The sequence below is a fragment of the Pongo pygmaeus genome, chromosome 4 (genome assembly GCF_028885625.2).
Source record: "Pongo pygmaeus isolate AG05252 chromosome 4, NHGRI_mPonPyg2-v2.0_pri, whole genome shotgun sequence".
NCBI classification, from domain to species: Eukaryota; Metazoa; Chordata; class Mammalia; order Primates; family Hominidae; genus Pongo; species Pongo pygmaeus.
In genome coordinates this window covers 163,227,472-163,235,079 of record NC_072377.2, presented here as the reverse complement: position 1 = coordinate 163,235,079, position 7,608 = coordinate 163,227,472, and positions in this window count along the sequence as shown.

Below are 7,608 nucleotides of genomic sequence, written 5' to 3'. Positions count from 1 at the left end.
TAAGCTCTGCCCCTGGAAGCAGTTGTTTCATTATTCCAGAGATTTTATGATAATTGTTTGTGACTTCAATTTAGAGATTACAAAAATAAAACCCTAGCCCCACCCAGCCTCAGAGGGCAATAGGTAAAGTTGATCATTGTTACATTTCTTCCATACCTTTATAGGGAAGTATTATTCCCTTATTAATAAGTTAATGATCTTTTCCACTTTAAGGATGGAGAGACAAAGACCCAAAAAGTGAAGCAGTTTGCCCAAAGTCGCTCTCCAGATGGGTTACAGGTCCCTAACAGATACTGAATGTTCAGAACAAGGGAGCAACGGAAGGGGGTGGGCTGAAACAAGAACATGCTTACTGCATGCTCCAGCTGGGCCTGGAGGCTCCAGGTACAGAGGCTGATGGAGTTAAGATAGGGAGGACTCTTTATTATGATTTGTTTCTGTCACCATGTTTCAAAAGGTTGGAAAGAAGGTGACTGGTCTAGACTAAAAAGTATGGAGCTGCACAGATAGAAATTAAATGGTAGAGGTTAGGATGTAATGATTTTGGATTCAGATGACCTCTGGTTATAAAAAAAATAATGAAGAGAAAAGAAAAGGCCAATCTGACACAAAGGATTGGACCTAATGTTGAGAAAGGAGTCAAAATATTTCATTCTATTCCCAGGCCCCATCACTAACTTGCAAACAATCTTGATCACCTCACTTAATCTCTCTGATCCACAATCTCCCATTTGTTTGAGGATACTTGGTTAAACCTGCTCTGTTATTGGGGTTGGGATGGGATAAGAACCAAATGGCATTTGTTGAGCAGAAAACTCCATTCATTTAAAAAAACCTATACATGGGGTGGAAGTTGGTTATCTACCACTTAGAAAACAATGGCTAAGGCTAATGAGCTTTTAATATGTCCCAGGCACTAGGCTAGATATTTGGCAAACTAGCCCATTCAATCTTCACAAATATCCTGTGAAGTAAGTACTAGCATTGCTCTAGGTTGCAAGATGAGGAAACTGAGGGTCAGAGATGTCAAGATACTTGCCTGAGAGTTGCACAACAAGTAGGTGGCTGAGCTGAGATTGAAAACAAAATTTGTCTAATTCTGGAGCTTGAGCACTCACACTCTGGGCCATTCTACATGGCAAAAGCACTCCAGCATAATTCAGAGAAAGCCATCACTCGCCTCCATTGAACACTAGATGAAAAACATCAAATGGGAGCATACACTTGCAAAAAGAAAACAATTTCTGGCCCTAAACAACCTCCTATTTTCCCCAATCAGTACATTTTCAATCCCATGTCTCAGATGAGAGCCTACAGGGAAAGAAAGCAAGTAGAGAGGTTTGGGGAAGACACAGCCCTGAAACATCCTGAACGCTCTATGGATCAGCATGTGGCTCCTTCTGCTTGAGTTCATTCCAAACAAATCCACTAAAAGCACCATCTTAATGAATATTTTATACAGTTATGACATAGTGAGTCCCATTTAGGAGGGGCTCGTACTGAAGGCTGAGACAATGAACTACTCAAATAGCCAACTAATCAGCAAGGCCAATAGAAATCTGGTCGGGGGCACAATAGTTTCACAGAAAGAAAAAAAATGAAAGTCATATACCCTCTTCTTGCTGGTTTAAGATTAAAAAAAAACTCTACCTACCATGTTCAAATACAGCCAGTCATTAGGAAAAGTCAGCTGTTGGAGTAATTCGTTTGTGTTCCTTGGCCCCTTCATGGCTTCTGAAGAAAGTCAATGTACAATTTGCTTGTTTCTGTTAGATTAGGTTCTATCTTTGAGCTCTTAGTAAGCATGCACATACTTACACTCAAACACACACACATGCCTTAACCTACTTCCCCTAGAAACAAACTGGAGGAAGGAGAGAATCCTCAGGGACAAATTCAATGATACCCCAGGTGCTGTTTCCCCAAGTCTTGCCCCTGACGCAGGAGAACCTGGTGTGATTCAAGGACTTTGGAGGAGAAAAAGGCTGATCCTACAATCCAGAGAGCAAATCGGTGGCCTGGGTGTCAATGCACCCTGTGGATGGATTCTGTTTGCTCTGCCAGCCTTGACTTGCCTACTGATTTTGTTGTTGTTGTTGTTTTATTTGAGACTCGGTTTGACTCTTGTTGCCCAGGCTGGAGTGCAATGGCACAATCTTGGTTCACTGCAACCTCTGCCTCCCAGGTTCCAGTGATTCTCCTGCCTCAGCCTTCCAAGTAGCTGGGATTACAGATGCCCGCCACTACGCCTGGCTAATTTTTTGTATTTTTAGTAGAGACAGGGTTTCTCCATGTTGGCCAGACTGGTCTCAAACTCCTGACCTCAGGTAATCCACCCGTCTCGGCCTCCCAAAGTGCTGGGATTACAGGCGTGAGCCATTATGCCTGGGTTTGCCTACAGTTTTTAAGAAATTTTAATTCATTGTTAACATTTAAAAATGTAGAGCTTTCACAAACTTTTCTAGGTTTCTGAGTTCTCTTGAAAGATGAAGAGAGCTGACTGACATCACAGAGCCTAATTTCTGTACAGCCACAGTCAGCCGGAGCCAAGTTGTTGCTGGGAAAAGAGCTGGGATTCCCAGTTCCCAGCCTCCACGGTGTTTCCCCAAACAGAAACACAGGATCCATTGGCATTTGTCACTACCCTTGTGTGGCTGTTTTCCTTAGAGTTAAAAGGAGAGCAAGGTTTTTTTTATATCAACATCTCTATCTAATGTGGGAAAGTGAATGGCAGATTAGGATAGGCATGTATTTAAAGAAAAAGGAGAGGAAACCATAAGCCTAATTCTGTGTGGGAATAAAGACTATGCATTTGTGTTCGATTTAAAGTAAGGTTCTCACCTGGTCCCTGTGGGCATTTGAGATTGACACCCTGGTCTAAAGTTACTGAGGATGTCTGGAAATTGGTCTTTAGGCTCTGTTTTCATTCCCATAGTTCCAGGTGGCTTCTTTAGTACTTGGCCCATTGCCAGGCATATAGGAGATGTGCCAAAAAATAAAATGCATAATGAACTAAAATTGCATTGCACCCTTTTCCCCTCTTCATTTGAACAGATATCTGGGCACCACCTACCCCACGGTACTATCCTCCTTTCTTGCTGATTTAAGAATCCTTTTAGAGCCTTTTTGCTGTCTATACAGCTTTATTTCAGGACCAATCAGACTGGAAAGAGCCTGATAATGGGATCACATAGAGACTTTAGTGACTGGTTTGATAAAGTATTCACTTAGAGACCAGCCAAACTTAGATTTGAATTCCAACTTTGCCACTCACTGTCTTAACCTGGGTTTCCCAAGAGCAGGGCCTGAGATAAAGATGTGTGTGGAGGCTTATTAAGGAATGTGATCCCTGGAATAAGGGGTGGGAAAGTGAAGTGGGAAGGAGGAAAAAGCAATGCAAGGAGGCCTGAACTGCTGCAGGCAATTGGTTACCTCATACAGGAGCTTCCGAGGAGCCTTCTGGAATGTGTGTTGGATCCATCAGCCAGCAACAATGGCCTTTACCAGCTCCTGCCCACAGCCCCAGGGTATATCAATATCCTCATGCAACCAAAGGAAGCCAGAGAAAGTGGCAAGGCCAAGAAGATGTGAGGTGCTGTACAAAAGATGTCCTATACAATGACCTTGGTCGAATTACTTCATGTCTCAAAACCTCAGTTTCTCCATCTGTAAAAGCGGAAAACACTAGTGCTTCCCTTTTAGAGATGAAGGGAGGAGGTAATAAAATAATTCATGTAAAGCCTAATAAAATGCATAGCACATAGTACATGTTAATAAATGGCAATTTCTAATATTCTAAGAACTGTGCATCCTAGAGGACTTTATCTGAGAGCTTACGGCAAAAATCAATGAAAGTGAACAATAGTAATTACAATCTCAGCATTCGCCTAACAAGAGATGGCAAACTGGCTGCTACTAAGCCAATTCTGTCTCATAAACGTGTTCTTTTGCGCCCTCCCCACGCTATATATATGTATATGACATATAATATATGTATAACATATATTTTTAACAGAAGTTGATTTTTTGCCAACACTTAAATTTCATAAAATTTCACATAAAATAAGATTTCTAGCTTAACCTTGACAAATAGAAAGATTTGGCCCCGCTGGGCTGGTATTCCCACAGCCAGCTAGAGTGGAGTAGTGGTGACCCTTTCAGATGGGGCACATCTTCTCCAATTATCCACCATCCCTCTGTGTCCACTTCACCCATTCACAACCTGTCTGCCCCCATCGACATTTGCATTTGAAACCCCTAGTCTGATCTTTAACCTAGAAAAGCAGGGTCCCTGGAAACTCAGCCAGGACCCAGGGACAGAAAATGCCTGGAAACAACAAGGCTTTGTTTTCCAGTAAGAAAGCAGAAGAGCCACCCGAGAGCCAGGGCCGTGGAACTCAATGTCCCTGTGATGGAGAGCTAAGTGGATCCTGCTGAGGTGAGAGTGTGTGGTTCCAGCGAGGCTGGCTATTATCAACCTGAGGCTGAGGTCACCCCAGCTGCTCCTGGCGCCTGCAACTCTGTTTATTTCATTCTGGTTCATACCAGAGATTTATTTTTATGAACAGTGAACATTTTTTGTAACATTCCCTCATTTAACCTTCATTATCAAAGTCTCTGCCCAAAGCCCATATAAGCACCATTATTGCCCATATAACATTTTCCAACACAAACCATTTAAGGCATTTTTTTCCATTTTTATTTATTTCTCTTCTGTTACATTTCATTTGAAATGTGCATGGGGGAGAATGTGTCTTGTTTTTATGTTGTCTCATACAGACCATAAGCCCTAATGGTGGGGGCTGCCTATTTTGGAGGTTAATAAGCAATGGGGACATTCGTCATATGGAACAAACAAGCAGGATATGCTGGCCTCTTAAAAAAGGACTAGAAAGGAGTTGTGTATGACTGAGGAAATTGAAAAGAAAATAACCCAGCTTCTTTGTGTCTTCTGAAAGCCAAGAAAACAAGAAGCATGGTGGCTCCAGAGCAGGAAGCTGGGAGTATTAGGAGCACAGTGCTGTAGGCTTGCTTCTCAGATCACCCATTAATAAGCAGATTCTCCATGGAGGGTGACAGTATGCCTTGTATCCCTGAATCCTCCATACCTGGCCAGTATCTGGTGCACAGTGGGTAATTAAACAGTTTATACTATGGATCTTAGAAACTCAAATGACATAAGAAAAATTAGTAATATATTGGCTCACATAGTTGGAAAGTTCAAGTTCTTCAGGCATAGCTGTATGCAAAAACTAAAATAGTGTCTGCTATGGTCTGAATGTGTCCCCCAAAATCCATGTATTGAAATGTAATCCGCATTGTGGTATTAAGAGGTAGGGCATCATGAGGGCCCCGCTCTCATGAATGGATTAGTGCCTTATCAAAGGGCCAGAGGCAACTAGCTTAGGCCTTTTTTACTCTTCTGTTCTTTGGCCAAGAAGGGACACAGATTTTGCCTCCTTTTGGCCCTTTTGCCATGTGAGGATGCCACCATGAGGAGACACCATGGATGGACAGCAAGCCCTCACCAAATACCAAATCTTCTGGCACCTTGGTCTTGGACATCCTGGCCTTTGGAACTGTGAGAAATAAATTCCTATTGTTTAGAAATTAGCCAGGCTCACGTATTTTGTTATAAAAGCAAAAACAGACAAAGGCAGTGAGTGTCTTTAGCTTCTCTGTCTCTGTCTGTCTCCTGAATATTCACTCTTCCTTTCTCTCTGATGATTTTACTTTAAGCAGGCTTTCTTCTTTGAGGAGTCAGATGTTCATCAAGAAGCTCTATGCTTATATTCCTACAAATTCAATAACTCCAATGATAGTGGAAGGAAGGAGAGAAGGGAGGGAGGGAAAAAGAAAGTAAGAAGGAGAGGGAAAGAATAAGTCTTTTTTCCAGCATTTTCATCAAAGCTCCTCATATCAATCATCTCAATAGCCCAGTTTGGATCCTTGAACAAATGACTATGGTCCGAGGTAAGAAATGCATTCATTCAAAGGTTAAGTCAAAGGTTAGCCTGCCCTCCCCACAGGGGCTGAGACTGGAAAAGGTAGAATGTGTTCTGTGTGGGCATAAGCTGCAGACCCCCACCACATAAAGGGTGGATGAAGCTATTGTACGAAGACAACAGCCAGCTAGGAAACCTTGCAAAGTCCATTTAATTCATTGCCACAAACACGTACTGCCTCTTACTATGTGCTAAGATCGTGCTAAGGTCTGAAAAGGCAAAGTTGCAAAGCCATTGACAATGATCTTGACAAACCTAACACCTGGTAGAGGACACAGCTAACAAATCTTTAGGAACCCCTGTGCTGGAAAAAGCAGTGGAAGTATGTACAAGGTGCAAGGGCACTTCATCTGTTGGGAATTCTGGGAGCCAGTGTGGAACATATGCCTCCAAATTATTAAACAAGCAATTGTGGGGGCTGATGGTGAGGAAACTGGGGTACTTACATATGAATTATGTTGATCATTGGCTAAGAGCTGCTGGAGGGTAAGGACGTAATTCCCCAGGCATTTCTGGCCTGCCATATGTGTGGACACAGGGGGCTTCCAAGGTTCTGAAGGGAGGGGAAGGAAGGGGAAAGGAGGGGAGGGGAGGGGGAAATTGGACCAGCAAATCCCTGAGGACCTAACCAACTCTAAAATCCTAAGAGGCAAGATTTAGTCTAGCAATCTGTATTTTATACTTCCACACTGGTTTGTCTCCATTTTAAAGCAATCTAAAAATGCATGGGAAATGGGTATGTGGTAGGAGGTGGAGGCAACTGGAAGAGTGAGACGGTTAATGATTTTGTGGTAGAAAATCCAGGACTCCACACAAAAATGTAATCATCATAACAGCCTAACTTGTTTATAAAGGATCTGTTTACTTTTAACCCTAAAATCTTGGCCCCTGCACTTGCAGGGTACAATAATTACAGACTATGGGCCATGGTAAGAGGACCCTCAAGGCTGTGGTTTCACGGAACAGATGAAGGTCACTGACGCCAGAGGATGGTTATGCTCATGACCAAGTGCTCTTCCCTTTGTGCACAGCCAGTGTCAGAAACCAAGAGGTGGATGTAGTAAACCAGGCTTCATAGAGAAAATTAATTTCTTTTCTCCATCTAAGGGCTCAATTCCACATCACGTTAGTACTTTCAAAGCTTCCACCCAACCCAGTGAGGTTGGTTATATTTGCTTATATTATTTTTAGCATTTCCTACCTTTGGAAGTATTTTACTGGCAGTTAAATAGACAGGACCCCAAAATATTATTGCAACAGGCCCATAGCTCTATGTGGCTACAGTTTCAGAGTAGGGCTCCCCATTCCAACAAAACCTTGTTCCCCAGAAATCTGCCCATAAAACAAAAACTCCCTGTGAACCCACACTAGGCCCTGTACAGAGCATGTGAGTTCCCAGGAAGAGGTTTATCTTCTTCTTGTTTCCTAAGATGTGTTCCGATAAATTAGATTTCTCTAGTCTTGTTCCTTCCTGTATATATGAATTGTGTTGATCATTAGCTAAGGGATGCTGGAGGATTCTTTTTACATTCCATAGAGCACCACCACTGTTGTTTCTAAAGGAAGCTCAAGAATTGCATTTAATTGCAAAGGATGGGGCATT